This window comes from Phoca vitulina, unplaced genomic scaffold (assembly GCF_004348235.1).
Source record: "Phoca vitulina isolate PV1807 unplaced genomic scaffold, GSC_HSeal_1.0 scaffold7, whole genome shotgun sequence".
Taxonomy (NCBI): domain Eukaryota; kingdom Metazoa; phylum Chordata; class Mammalia; order Carnivora; family Phocidae; genus Phoca; species Phoca vitulina.
Window position 1 is genome coordinate 39,989,798 of NW_022589710.1, and position 15,046 is coordinate 40,004,843.

The 15,046-nt window shown below is 49.1% G+C and overlaps 1 long non-coding RNA gene across 1 annotated transcript in view; it reads right to left on the minus strand.

Moving 5' to 3' along the window:
* The window catches only part of LOC116632685, an 18,401-nt gene extending 4,602 nt beyond the window's left edge, over positions 1-13,799 (minus strand). Inside the window, exon 1 of the long non-coding RNA XR_004299484.1 lies at positions 13,717-13,799. This is a non-coding gene — a long non-coding RNA (uncharacterized LOC116632685). The remainder of the gene's footprint in view (positions 1-13,716) is intronic.
* Positions 13,800-15,046: the final 1,247 nt, after the last annotated feature.

A 15,046-nucleotide genomic window follows, 5' to 3' on the forward strand; every position in this document is an offset into this window, starting at 1 on the left:
AAAGAAAGAAAGAAAGAAAGAAAGAAAGAAAGAAAGAAAGAAAGAAAGAAAGAAAGAAAGAAAAAGAACAGAGGGAAGGGCACAGAGTCTAGGCAAATGAGCATGAGACAGCACCCCTATTCTCCCAGCTTGCTTGGGTGTCTAGGGAATTCCTGCTTCCCTGACGGGCCAGCTCAGTAACCGAAGTGCTAAGAAAAGGCCTAGGGCGGGGACCCAGAAGCCACAGTTACTACACCGACTGGTTAGCACACTAATTTTCACATGTCATTTACTGAGTTCCCACCCCACGCAAGGAGCGCAAAGATGAGGCCTCACTCACCAAAAACATAGGTGCTGGGGCACCCCAGATGTGAGAACAATTCCACAGACACTCTGCTACTGCCTCGGGCTATCAGGCCTCTGAGAGGTTAGCCTGGGCATTATTCCCTCATCCTGTTTTCTAGGCCTTTCTCATCTCCCTGGCCCTCCCTTAAACCTAGTCACATTCTCTTCTCAATCCTCTATCCCATCCTGCTTTATGCAACCTTTCTTCCACCCACTGCTTCCACAAGTCTTGGGGTGTTCATGGTAGTAGCAAGCCAAGGGTAAATAGGGCCAGGCCCTCAGGCTATGATGAGCCAGTTGGGAAAATGGGACCAGAATGATAACTGGGGTGGAAAATGGGCAATAGTAATTGTTATTATTGTGTATCACTTATATAATTAGCCTTACTATGTGCCAGGCACTTGACATGTACGGTATGAAGTCATACATTTGTGTTAACTCCTGCATTAACTCATAACTCAAATGGATGAGCTCATGCTACAGCTATAACAGCCTCTGAGGTAAATGCAACCACGAGTCTTCCCTGTAGAGACGAGAAGACCAGCACGGAAAGGTTAAAGCGATTGGCCCAGGTCACACAGCTAGTAAGTAGAAGCCAGAGTCCCCTCTCGTCAGGCTGGCTCTACACCCTCATCGTAGGTAACAGTCGGGGACACCAAAGGCTCTGAACTTGAACCTGGGAAGCGGCTGCCTCTGGCATGGGAACCCAGGCTGGCCCATAGAGGTCCCAGAGAGTCTAAAACTTCCATAATAGCTTTTGGAAGGTTTCCCAGCAGGCAGGAGGTTTAGAGTATCTATGGCTCCTACTTGGTAGCGCTAGACACTGAGACCCCGGGAGATTAGGGAAGGGGGGGCGTGCCCACAGCTGCAGAGGGAGAGCAGGAGAGAGGAATGTGCACCTGCGCTGCACGCTATCGGGGGTAGAACCAGCGTCCAGGGAAGTGCACTCGTCCACACCTGCACGGCCGCTTCTAGGACGAGGCAGGCGCAGGGGGGCCCTTGCTGAGGAATGCAGAGAGGGAGGCCTCCTTTGTCTCACTCCAATGGCTTTCCAGCAAAGAGCCCAGAGTGCTTTGCAGGCATCCATTTATGCGCTTAGCGCCTGAGCTGCATTGACTGACGGACAAGCCCCTCCGCCCAGCACCCAGGGACTGTCTCCACTCGCAGGCAGGCCAGCAGGAGGTCAGAACCAACTGGGGCAGTTCTGCTCCCTTCACGGTGCCGCACCAGCCAGGTGGGCTTGCTGAAGTGAGTGGTCTGAGGAGCACCCAGAACTAAAGGCCCCAGGGGTTCGTAAGAGATAGGCCTGGGAGACGGACTGCGTACATTCAATGCTTCACCTCATTCAACCCTGACGGTGAGGACCAGGTGGAGGAGCCAGGCGTGGTCCTCCATGTGTCCCAGATGAGGAAACTGAGGCTCAAGGTCGAAGCTAGAAAATGACATTTTGGGAACCTCAAACTACATTTCCTGGCCCCTATTCCAGTTCTATCTTCCCGTATACCATACGGTCTCGAGCACCCCTGGCATTTAAAATACCAAGCCCAAGAGGGACTTTCGGGCCTAAATCAGGCTGGCCCCAGGGAGCCCATTCGGGGACAGTCTGTTCGCCTAGTGATGGGTGTATCCGGGCCTGCCCAGACGCTGCATAGACTTAGAGCTTGCCCTGCTTCCCCCGGCCCAGTCCTCTTCACATGAACTTGACCCCTTCATACATGTCACTTCCTGTCCTTGATGTGTCTTCTCCTGCCCTTTCACCATGCCCCCTGCCCTCAATGCCCCCTGAATACCCACCTTTCAGAATGACACCGTGACTGACTTGTACAAGGAAAATGAGGCTGCCCTCCCCATTTGCCCTATTCCTCCTCCTTACTGCTCTAAACCCCATTGTCCTCAACTCTGTGCCTTGCATGAATCCCTGTGTCCTTTATTCATGGGCATGGCGTCAGCCTTTGTATCCTTCCCCTTACACACTCTCCCATGGGCCGAGGTACATTTATGCTTATTTTGCCCAAGGACAGAAAGCTGTGTTAGACGCCGTACGTAGGCGAAGTCACCGGAGTCATGCCAGCAGCCTCTGGGTCAGGCTCGGCTGTGATGGAGGCAACTCCGAGCCTCAGCCAGGTCCCCCTGGGTCCGTACTGTTGTTCCAGAGCCCCTTTGCAGCGCCCCATGCCAGGCTGGCTTTGGCTGTGTCTGCAGAAGCCGAGGCTTTGAGCATGTCTGGCTTCTCCCAGCTCCCCCAGCCGTGCTCATCTACCCTGCACAAACCCCCTCTGCCACCTCCTTTGCAATGTGAAGGATATCGCTCCCTTTCTCCATGCCTGGCTCTGTGCTAAGCACGCACCATGTTTCATCTCATTAATCCATGTCATAACCTTATGGATATTTTTATCCACATTTTACAGATAAGAAAAATGAGACTCAGAGAGAGAAAATAACTTGCCCAAGATTACATAGCTAATAAGTGATAGGGGCCAGATTTTAACCAACACGCTCTTAACCACAGAGCTTCATTGCCTCGTTCAGTCCCTATGGGACAGTCAGCGGAGCATCCTCAAGGTCCCCCATCTCTTCCTGGGGTTCTGCCTCAGATCTCTGACAACACCCTCCACCACCACAGTTTACACTCGTGACGCCTGAGCCATATCTGAGTCCACTGAACTCCATCAAAGAATGGACTATTGTTTCAAAAAGAAAAAACTGGGGAGTGGGGTGATGACCCATTTTACTCTTTTCTTTGGGTAACTATTTAAGTGAGAGTTTTCCATGTTCCCTGTCCCTGTTCTAGGTCCCAAATGAAATCAACAAAAGCCCCGCCCTCATGGAGTATACAGTTTTATAAGTTACATAGCACAGAATAGAGAGACAAGTGCTAAGAAGAAAGATAAATCTGGGCCGAAGGGGCAGGAGTCCCGGTGGGTGTGCGGGCTGCCTCTCTGGCCAGATGAGGAATGGCCTGAGGCCTCTGCCTCCTGTGGGGTTGGTCTTGCCCCAAGGCAAAGCATGGTGGTGAGGCTGTGAGTGTTTCAGGGGACAGAGGGCTAAGAGGCTGGGCCTCCCCACTTCTGCCTAGGTCCAGGAAGGGGCAGGCCATCTGGAGCTCTAGGTCCTGGTGTACAGAAAGGCCTTGCTGAACGTGACAGCGTGTGTGGATTCTCTCCCATGACCAGTGAGTGAAGGAGCCCTTTATGAAATCTGGACTCTGGGCTGGCCCTCTGCAGGCCCACCCCCTCTCCTTCCTGCCTCGGCCCCCTCCTCCTCTAATTAGTTTCCGCCGAAACTGTGCAGAATAATTTTACTGAAACCTAAAGATTATAATTAGAAAAATAAATGTTAGCTAAATGAGTCATATACTGCATTTCACGATCAAATATAAATAATTTTAAAACATCATGATAGGAGGGAGAAGGAAATTAACATTTATTGACAGTGTCCTAAGTCCCAATTCCTTTATACCTTTTATCTCATTTAAACCAACCCTCACTACATACTTGTGACAACTAGGCATTGTTGTCCCCATTTTGTAACTTAAAAAAAAAAAGATTTTAAAAGGTAAAGTATGGGCGCCTGGGTGGCTCAGTCGTTAAGCGTCTGCCTTCGGCTCAGGTCATGATGCCAGGGTCCTGGGATCGAGCCCTGAGTTGGGCTCCCTGCTCAGTGGGGAACCTGCTTCTCCCTCTCCCACTCCCCCTGCTTGTGTTCCCTCTCTCGCTGTGTCTCTCTCTGTTAAATAAATAAATCAAATCTTTATAAATAAATAAATAAATAAATGGCAAAGTAACTTTACCAAAGTTACATAAATAACAAGGTTGGATTTTTAACCCAGATGTGTCTGACCCCAGAGTCTGTGCTATTTCTGTTTCTTCATCAAGCACCAGCTTAGCCATTTATGTGGAGAGAGTAATCTTGGTTGAACTACGTAGCCACCCATTGGCTCGGTTTCCCATCTGTAAAATGGGTACGGGGCTAATAGCTAACTTACCCATCTACCTCATGGTTCTGTCCCGGTGGTCACATGAGCTCATGGATCAAAAAGGCCTTGAGAACTTTAAAGCACTGTGAATATGCAGTGTTAACCCTCACCTTGAATGTAGAAGTCATGGCTTTTCTACTATCTAACCTTGTCAGTATCCAGTGGTACCTTTCATCTTAGCCAGTCTAGTACATTTTCCACATTCCTGTTCCAATGGGCTCATCTCTGGCTGCTGGCTCTACACTGGATCGTCTGTGTTGGTGTCTTCCCAGGACTAAGCCCTTCCTCTTCCACAGCTGTCCCTCAGCCATGCTCCTTACCACTGAGCTGCAGGTATTCCACAGTGGTCTTCCCTCTGGGACCCCAAGAGAGCAGTCGGCAGACACTCCTCTCCAGGAGGGGATGGTAATGTCTAACAATCGGCTTTCCAAGTGTACCACTCACATGACTGTTGGTTGATAATTTCATTTACAATGATAAGTAAGACAGCAGCGAAACAACCAAGACGTATCTCACTCATTTGTCAATGACAGGAGCAACCGCTGGATTGGATCGTTATTTTTGGATACTGGGAGAATATCAGCTCGATTCCTTATGTTATTCACAATGTCACGGCTACAGACCTGACACGCTTTATATTTCATCTACCTTGTTAGTATTTTCGCTATCACTTTCTTAAGTCTAGGCAACCAACAAAACCATAAATCAAGCCCCGATTTGTAGAGTTTGCCAATTTCTGTGGCATAAATATTCTCACCATGGCTGGTTTTAAACCACCCAATGTGAGATTACTGAATGTGGAGTTGGGAAGAGATGCACAGCAGCATCCGACTATATGGTATCCCCACCATATGGATGTAAGAGACATGTAACTCACAAGCATAGAGAATAGTAAATTGAAGCCAAGTAATTAGAATGTGATCTGTTTTTAGTACTTATTATTGTTGTTTTTAATATAATGTATTCAATTGTAGATTTATATAGTTTCATTTTCATAATGGCTGTGTTTAACAACCGGCTCACAGAATTCCTGAAAATTTAACAATCAGCCAATGCAAGGCAGCTCCAGCATACGGCTGTCCCCTCCCCTCCTCCTGTGAGCCCCCACAGGCCTCATGCCATGGGATAGCCACACCATTTGTTGAGTAACTCCAGCTCGTCCAGGTCCACCTAAATCAAGAGAACATTATTCAACATTCAGCTTCTCCAAATAAGCAGTGTCGACGGCAGTCCAGTGGAGTGACTTAATGATCTGTTTCCTTCAATAAACTGTGATTTCTGAATTTAATTCAGATACCTGAGTGTCGTTGTAAGCTGAGAGTGAGGTCCAAAGGCGTCCATGATGTAATATACTAGGTTTATACTTGGCAAGCAAACGACTTTGTGAGAAATGGATTTTCTTAGGCCGATTTTAGGAAGTTTGGGGTGTTTTTTTAAGAGTTAAGCCAAGGCAAAAAATAACCCTTGCAACATATCACTTTACAGCTGGTCAGCCTGGGAGAAACTATTCTGGGATATCCAAGCTAAGGTGCCTCTTTAAACTCCAGGCAAACTGGAATCAGGATGTGGGGTTTCTATTCCTGTCTATGTCAAGGACTTGGTATGTTATCCCTGGCCAGTTGGTTCCCTGGCTGGTGCCTCAGTTTACCCTGTGGTGCAATCAAGTCAAATGCCTTCACCAAGGACGTTAGACTTGAGCTCTGGAGAGTAAGAAAGATAGTTGCTAGGGTTTGCTGGAGGGTTCGGGGTATCCCCTGGAGGTGTCCTTAATCAGTGTAGACTCTAGGAAAAGCTAAATTTTAGGGGACCTCTTATAGGAAATGACGAATGAGCAAGGTTTACCAGAAAGCAGCGGGAAGAGGACTAGAAGGAGGGGGCCTCCAAGCAACATCCGGGAAAATGTTGGGCTGAGGGCTAGAGTAAATTGCAGTCAGTGTTCACGTCTCTGGAGCAGCGTGTGGGCAAAGGATGAGCTAGTCACAGAAAAGGTAGGTGAGATGGGTTAGTGGTGCCTTTCTCTGGGTTTGATGAAAGTTTCCTAAGTAGGAAAGGTACGTGATCAAAGTTAGGATTCTGAGACCCACATGGAAGAGCACTAGGGACTTGGCAAACTTGGAGGCAATACCAGTTTCAGAAACACCCCCGTAGATCGTGTCCCGGGCCGCTGTATAAATAGCCTCTGTCCCATTCATCGTGAGTTCTTGTGGAACAAGCCTCTCTCCCCTGCTTAAAGTTTGAGCGGCCCTTTGGATGAAGAAGCGTCACTGAATTCTTTACAGTTCCTTCCTGTGCCTTGGACTTCTGTCATCTCACTTTTCCTGCCAGCCACCTAGGGGGAGGGGACACTATCCTAATTTTCACATGAGAGCAACTGAGACCTACAGTTGTTAAACGACCTACTCCAGATCCCAACTGAGGCTCAAACTCATCAAGTGGCCACAGATCATGTACCTCATCTACACAAATCTGTCTCTATCAAACCTGACTAGCTAGTTCGTTTTTCCCATCCACAGGCCACTTTTTGAAATAAAAAGCTGTTTGATCTCGAGAAAAACTAAAAGGCCAGTTCCAGTTGTCGAACACCACAAGCTGGAGAGAATCTCTTCCAAAAGCTCTATGGGAAGCCCAAGGATTCTCAATTCCAAAGCCAGGCAAAATTTGGATTTCCTCTATAAAGAGTCCCTCCCTGTTTAGAACATACCCTTCCTCATTAGGCTAGTTCTATGTTTTGTAATAACTTTTGCTTACACCACAAAATTGTCATAGATTATGGAAACACACAGGCCTTGGAAAAAAGGTCCCGAGGCCCCTGGAAGTCATTATTCCTTCCTTTAGCAATTGCTGAGTTAAGCATCAAAAATATGGTTCCCATCTTGCTTCCCCCCAGCCCCCCTGCCACAAACATACACACACACTCACACACACGATCTGCTAGACATATGTTGAGAAGAAAGCAGGGATGTGGGGGTGGGAGAAGAAGATTCACATGTCGTGAGTCAAGAGCTTAAGCATTTGAAAAGAAAAAGTGGGAGAGGGTGGGGAGTTTGCAGCCCTCGAAATGGAATATCCAAAGGATTTATTGCTTTTGAGTATCTCACAAGGCATTTTTTTATATAAAAATCTGTAGCTTATGGTTTTTGTTGGGGGGGGGGGGTATAGGGCAGTAAACAAGAGCTCTGAAAGGGGAAGGAAGCCAGGAGAAAGCCAGCTCCATTAGTCACGCAGCTGCGTATCCTGTCACAAAGGACCCCAGTTGAGTAATCGCCCAAAATATGCCTGTTATTTTTTTTTCTGTCAGAAAAAAATGGGGCTTGCCAAAATGTACTGTAAAAAAGAAAAAATCTGGTCTGTCAGCCCCAGGGGGGGGAAAGGAAAGGAAAGAAGAAACAGGCGTAACTTCTCAGCACTCCCTGACCCTCTCCCAACTTATCCTTAAAAGAAAACGCCTTCAGACTCCTCACAGCAATGGAGCTTGTCTTGAGAAAAGCTGGCTCTGCGAGGTGTTCCAGGTGTCAGGATCCCTGCGGGCTGTGGTGCCAAAAGGTGGCTGGGGGGGGGGGGGCACAGCAGTGGGAGAGGGTGCTGGGATGACAGGGCACATGAACAGAAAGGGGACCAGAACATTGACCCAGTCCTTTGATGGACTTTAAGTGGGAGAGCTAATTGTCCCATCGGAAGCCTATGGCAGCCACACCAGTTCTGCGAGGTGGCATGAGCCCGGCCAGCAACTGAGCATTCTGATGGCCTCAGCAAAACCACCATCATCTCAGGCCTCAGGCTGTTCAGGCCACAGATTGAACAACAAGAGTTTGCGTGGAAGGACATCCGACTCTGGGGAAGTCTGAAGAACAGGAGCCAGGGAAGGACCAGAGCTGCCCACAGTCTCAGGTGTGGTCCTGGCTGGCTTTCCGAAAGCGACGCACAGCAAACAAAGGTGTTCTAAAGCCTGGCTCAGCTCCTGCCTCTGGCCCATGCTCTCAGTCCTGGGACACAAAGGATGGTCAATCCAAGCACAGAGCACTCCTGGAAAGACAATTTCCCTCCTGCTCACATTTTGCTCCAGTCAGAGTTGTCCAAGGGGAAGGAGACTTCTCCTTAAGAAACAGAACAGAGCCCTAAGGGAAGGAACAAGGCCGATGCACGATCCCTTTTGTTCTGGGCTCTCTGGAGCCTGTCCTAGAGGAGAGGGCCCAGCCCTGCCTCAGCTCCAAGGGCCAGGCTGCAAGAAGACCCTTTCCAGGAGCACCTCCAGTAATCAGCGTCCTAACCTTCAGCTATTTGGCAACTCCAGCCCAAGGACCAAGCCAATCCCCCTGCCGGTGGCCGCAGGAAGGGCCTTCAAGGCCCTTGAGCCCTGCCCATCCTGTCAGAGGCACAGTCCCAAAGCCAGTCCTGAGCTTCAAGACTCCACCCTGTCCACTCCTTCCCCTGGGAGAGCTACTTGACACCTAAAGCCATCCCCAGGATGCTTATAAAGAGACGGGCATGGCTTCCTGCAGAGAACTCGCCTGTGGGTGGGAAGAGGAGATTCTCCTCCTGGTTTCGTTGCTGATCTGCTGTGGAATATCGGGCAGCTCAAGTAAACTCTCTCCTCTCTGTAAGATTTATCAGCTATGAATCAGAGCCTCTATATGCCTGCAATGTGCAAGGTCCTGGGACTTCAGTGGTGAATAACACAGATATAATCCTTTTCTTCATGTGAGACCCGGCAACCTTTCCCATACCTTCTGCAGCACGTGACTGTGATTCCTGAAACCAGCTCCTTGGGTGGGTGGTCTGGGGGTTGGGGGGAGGGTGTGATAGGAATAAATACAACAACAAATAAACACACACACTGTGATTTTAAGGAAAGAAACAAAAACAACCAAATACGAATACTAGCATTTCCAAAATGCTTATAGGTAGAGGACAGCCCTTGAGCCACCTGAATATAATGAAAATTCTACCAAAGCATCTGGAATTCACTCTGTTCCACATTCCAGCTTATTGGGAAACGTAAAGGACAGAGACCAGTTTATCATGCACAAACTCCATGAATGTCAGTGTGCAGCGTCTAGTTCATATGAAACCCCAGGTACTGGGCTGACCCGCGGGGACTCTCCTTCCTCATCTCCACTCTAGTTGAAGGACCTATGAGGGCTGTTGTCTTCCTCAGAGGTCAGCCTCTTCTTGAGGCCAGGTCCTTCATATAAACCATGAGTTGAAATCAGAAATGTCAGCACCACCCCAAGCCCGTTGACTAATGTGCCGAGGCTGACAGGCCTGGCACAGGAAGACAGGGGTGATGTTCTCAGCCCCCGAACTGCAGGTGAGTGAGGTCTCTGGAAGTGCCCACCCCCACACGGATTTCCCTTTGTGGTAGCAGTGACTTCTGAGCCACTGAGCGTGGGGCTGCCATTTAGCTTCGCCCCCTCCCCTTCCTGTGCCCCAGAAGGGGGTTGGGAGCAGGTCCTCACAACAGAGAAGGCCCCACTTCCTCCGAGTTCCTGACAACATTTCTCAGCCGCGTCAGGCCTTACAAGCCTGCAGTCAACAGGCACCCGGGTGATGGTGTCTCTCTCAGCCCCTATTTTTCCCTCATTAGCCCTTTGATGTCTCTAAGCTGACAAGGTCAGCATCTTCCAGGCCGTGAAGAACACGCCAGCCAAGTACCCCTTCCAATCAGCTCATTAAGGGGCCGTGTGGTCTCGGTCAAAGGAGAGTCTAAGGGGCTTACTGAAATGAGTCACCCATTCTGCCCCTGTCCTTTGGGGGGGCTCCACCCTGTCAGCAAAAGGCCTTCAACAGAAGGGTGCAGAGGTGAGAGCCGAGAGAGAGAGAAAAGCTCTAGTACCCCGCAAACCGCATCTCAAATAAGGTGAGAGATGGGTGGGCTCCTTCCATCCAGTATACTGGTGAGATGCAAGGGAGTTTCATGAGGCCCTTAAAGTCCACCCATGAGCCTGTTACTTGGTGCCCTTGGCCCAGACACTGGGTGGGGGTTGGGCGGGGGAAGTAACCAGAGCCTCTGAGTGTGTGAAGAGTCAGTGGCCTGACAAAGCACTTACTGACCAAGAAAAAATTAACTTCAGGTGCAGCAGGAAAGGTCTGGTACCAAGAATGTCTGGGGTTTTGAGACACTGGAAAAGATTGCCTAATAATGTAATGGGCTCCCTTCCCTGGAAATATCTGAAAATAGGATAAGTACTCTCCCATCCTGGATGGGCCAGCATTGCCTTGAAGTAAGGGGATGGTAACGTTGACCCATGGAGAGAGCTTGCAAACAACTTTGAGTCTATGACATGGTACGATTTTTTCATGGTGGTGAAATATGCATAACATGACATTTGCCAACCTCCATGTTTAAGTGTGCGGGTCAGCGGCATGAGGTACATTCTGAGCATCCATCAGCACCGTCCATCTGCGGAACTTTTCATCTTCTCAAACTGAAGCTCTGTGCTCATTAAACATTAACCCCCCATTCTCTCTCTCCCCAGCCTCCGGCAGCCGCCATACCACTCTCTGTCTCTGTGAATTTGACTAGGCTTTGTACCTCATATTAGTGGAATCAGCCAATATTTGTCCTTTTTGCGCGACTGGCTTATTTCACGTAGCATAATACCTTCAAGGTTCATCCATGTTGTAGCATGTGTCTAATTTCATTCCTTTTAGGGCTCCTGTTATATATGTCCATCCACAAGGGATACATTCTAAGACCCCCAATGGATGCCTGAACCCACAGATAGCACTGACCCCTATATATAGTAGGTTTTTCCCTATACATACATACCTATGATAAAGTTTAATTTATAAAGTAAGGATAGTAAAAGATTAATAACAACTAAAATTAAAATAGAACAATTATAACAATATACTGTAATAAAATCTATGTGACTATGGTTTCTCTCTCAGATCTTACTCTACTATACTCACCCCGCTTGTGGTGATGTGAGGTGATAAAATGCCTATGTGATGAGAAGAAGTGAGGGGAATGACGTAGGCGCCGAGAGGTAGTATTAGGCTACTATTGACCCTCTGAAGATACATCAGGAGGATCATGCGTTTCCAGACAATGGACCACAGATAACCGAAACCGGGGATAACAAAACAGCAGATAAGGGAGACCACTGTACCACATTTTATCTATTCACCTGTCATGGACATTTGGGTTGTTTCTACTTTCTGGCTATTGTGAATAATGCTACTCTGAACATGGATGTACAAATATCTGCTCAAGTCCCTGCTTTCAACTCTTTGGGGTATACCCAGGAGAGGAATTGCACAAGGAAAATTTTTAAAAAGACAAAAGCAGGGGTGCCTAGGTGGCTCAGTCGGTTAAGAGTCTGCCTTCAGCTCGGGTCATGATCCCAGGGTTCTGGGATTGAGCACCACGTTGGGATCCCTGCTCAGTGGAGAGCCTGCTTCTCCCTCTCCCTCTGCCGCTCCCCACCCCCACCCCGCTTGTGCTCTATCTCAAATAAATAAATAAAATCTTAAAAAAAAAAAAGGCCTCAAGAGAGATGTCAGTGTGCTCATATTGCAATCCTGTATGGAGAACAAACACTTTAGAAAATTGAGCTATGATAAGGCTTAAGTAAGAAGGCTAAGGAAGCATGGAAGGGGAAGTCAGCAGGCTCCTGGATCAGTCAGGGAAGGCTTCACAGAAGAGAAGAAATTTGAGCTGGATTCTAATAAATAGATGACTAGGAGTTTGCCTGATAGAAAAAAAATGGAGAAGGGCAGGGGGAAAAAAAAAAACTCTTTTTTAAAAAGAGTAGACAAATGCTAAATGAACATGTCCTTTGATCCAGCCATTGCACTTACAGGAATTTCCCTGCAGATATCCTCATATATGTCCACCCAAGGCAGATGTCCGAAGATCCTCACTACAACAGTGTTTGTAAGATTCTAAACTGGAAGCAGCCTCTGAGCCCATTACTCGGAGACTGGTTAAGTAAACCATGGTGCAACCACACCACGAATTAATATGCAACCATTAAAAAGAATGAAGGGTGTCTCCATGTGCTGATATGGCAAGAATTCCAGACTTATTTTTAATTTAAAAAAAAAAGATGTCAGTATATACCCAAATTCTTTCCCTGGAAGGATACACAAACTGTTAAGAATTATTAGCTTTGGGAGGAACAACTGTGGTTTGAGGGAGAAAAACTTAAGTTTCATGTGATACCTTCTACGCTTTTTTTTAGTCATGTGCATGTATTGCATTAAAAGAAATGTTAACAGGACTCCCAGGGTGATAGGATTATGGGGCATTTTTCTTCTTTTTTTTTTTTTTAAAAGATTTTATTTATTTATTTGACAGAGAGATAGAGCACAAATAGGGGGAGCGGCAGGCAGAGGGAGAGGGAGAAGCAGGCTCTCCGCTGAGCAGGGAGCCCAATGCGGGGCTCGATCCCAGGACCCCGGGATCATGACCTGAGCCGAAGGCAGCTGCTTAACCCACTGAGCCACCCAGGCGCCCCGGGGCATTTTTCTTCTTTATGCTTTCCTTATTTAAAATAATTTAAAGAGGAAAGCAGCTCTTTTTCTGGAATGGTTCGTCTCAATGGCCCCTGGAGGCAAGAGGACAGAGTAGATACTTAAAGGGCCAGGCTTCTTAAGGAGTTTGTCTTAGAAGTCTGCCAGGATTCCTTTCAAGACAAAATGGTGTTCTCACATTCTGGAGAGAGAAACTGAGGAGCAGTGATAAGAGAAACAGATCAAAGGTCCAGGGCAAGGAAAGCATGGAGCCAGGGCAGGCCCCCGAGCTCCTGCCACGTCATCTCGGGGACGTAGGGGATCTCCAGCTCCTCTGCCCGGTCTGCACCCCTCCGGGTACCCAGGGCTCCGGGACAGAGACCCAGCCACACAGGGTTAACGCTGGTGCTGTGCTTCACTGAGCACGGTGGAGAAGGAGAGCAGGGGGCGAGCGCAGAGGGGCCCAGCCCGCCCGGCTCCAGGCAGCATTAATAAAATGCAGGTGTTTTTACAGTTGCATTACAGAGCAGGGAAGAGTCTCAACGGCAGCAAGCGTATAGAAATATAGAAACAAGAGCCGAGTGTGGTGGAGAAAAATGTGCCTGCGAATAATGAGAAAGCATTTTGGAAAGGAGGCTGGCTTTGGGGTTAGGAGGAATGCGGCAGTTTCTGGCACCGGCCTACCCAATAGCTCTGTGTGTGTGTGCATGTGTGTGCCCAATAGCTGTGTGTGTGTGTGTGTGTGTGTGTGTGCGTGTACACACACAGGCTCCTGTCTCCTGCACACACAAAGCCAGGCACACTCATCCGCCCACCATCACCACTGCCACAGCTCTTTTTCCCAGCAACACCTCAGACAATACAAATTTGGCCTTTGACCAGGGATTGGTTCTGACATTTCCCCCAACCACTGTGGTCTGCCTTTTCTCGCCTGCCTTCCTTTCTCTGGACCCACATACCTCCTCTTTTTCCGTCATCTGTCCCTTTGTCTGTGGGGCCTTCAGTGGATTGTAGCTCCAGTTGGGCTGCCCGAATTTCTTAATCCCCCTTGGCTCTGCTTCCAAGCAGGCATTCTGTGAGCCTGGCTCCCCACCCCCCTTTCCCAAGCCCCTCCTTCCCTGCAGTTGGGGAGGAGGCGAGAACAAAATGGTGCCTCTGCCCTGGGCTTCTAGAAGACCATGGAGCTAGCTTGTCTATCCCAGCTCCTGCTGCTTCGACCCTGCTGAAATGCTCCAGTCATTTAATTTAATTTAATCTGGAGACTGAAGGTGATTAGCGCAGAGAGAGGCGTGACAAAGCGGGACAGGGAAGCCTCCGTCCTCTTGGCCACCCCCAAGGGCAGGACAGGAACTTGGAGGTGGGCAGAAGCTCTGTGGGAGCTGCGCCTGGTCCTTTGCCCCTCCTCCCTCCCATTTCTCAGGGGTAAGGAGTGGCAGACAGAAAAATCCCTGCTTTGCTCGTGCCTTCCAGGGGCTTTCAGCTTGCCCTGAGTTAAAAGAGCTTAAAGTGAGTCATTTCTGTGATTTATTTAGTTGACTCTATGTCTGAGACCTAGGGTAGGTCTGCAATTGTAAGCATGTTGTTCTAACACAGGGAAAGGCTTGGGGAGATCCTGGCAGCCCCATGAGGCCCTGCGTGGCCCAAGGTGGGCTGGCGCCTAAGGGGAAGGTGAAACTCCTCCAACTGGACACGGGTTCTAGATTCCCGTGATGAGGGAGGGATTGGGGAGATGTGTTGAGGGCTCAGAAAAGGCCTCTGTCACTGGCTGCTAAGCTCACCCTGAGCATCTCTGCAGGCAAGCATCCCCCGCCCCCAGCCCACTGAGGCAGGACCTGTGTGGGGCGACGGCCAGCCCAGCTGCATGATGAATGCGTTCCCCAGAATTCAGCACCCCAAGGTCGGGGGGGGATGGGGGTGACAAGAGCCTGTCAGCTGTTGTCTGCCCTGGCCTGTCTGAAATGGGAGGACCAAGCTCTGAAGGGTCAGGTTTTTAATTTCTCAGCTCCCATCCTCCACCACCCACCTACCTCCCTGCACAAAACAACACACAACAGAAAACAGAGCAGGCAGAGCAGGGCTGGGAGGGCAGCAACCAAACTGTCTCCTGCACATCCCCGCCCACAGCCCACGGCAGTGCCAGTGGCCCTTTGGAGGAGGCAGGACTGGCCATCAGCCATGGGTGCTACGCTTCGGAAGCTCTAGGGAATCCCACTATAGAGTTACCCGGCTGCTTGTCCCAGCTTCACATCGGAGCCTTCTGCTTGACCCATCCAAGACACGGACTTGTCA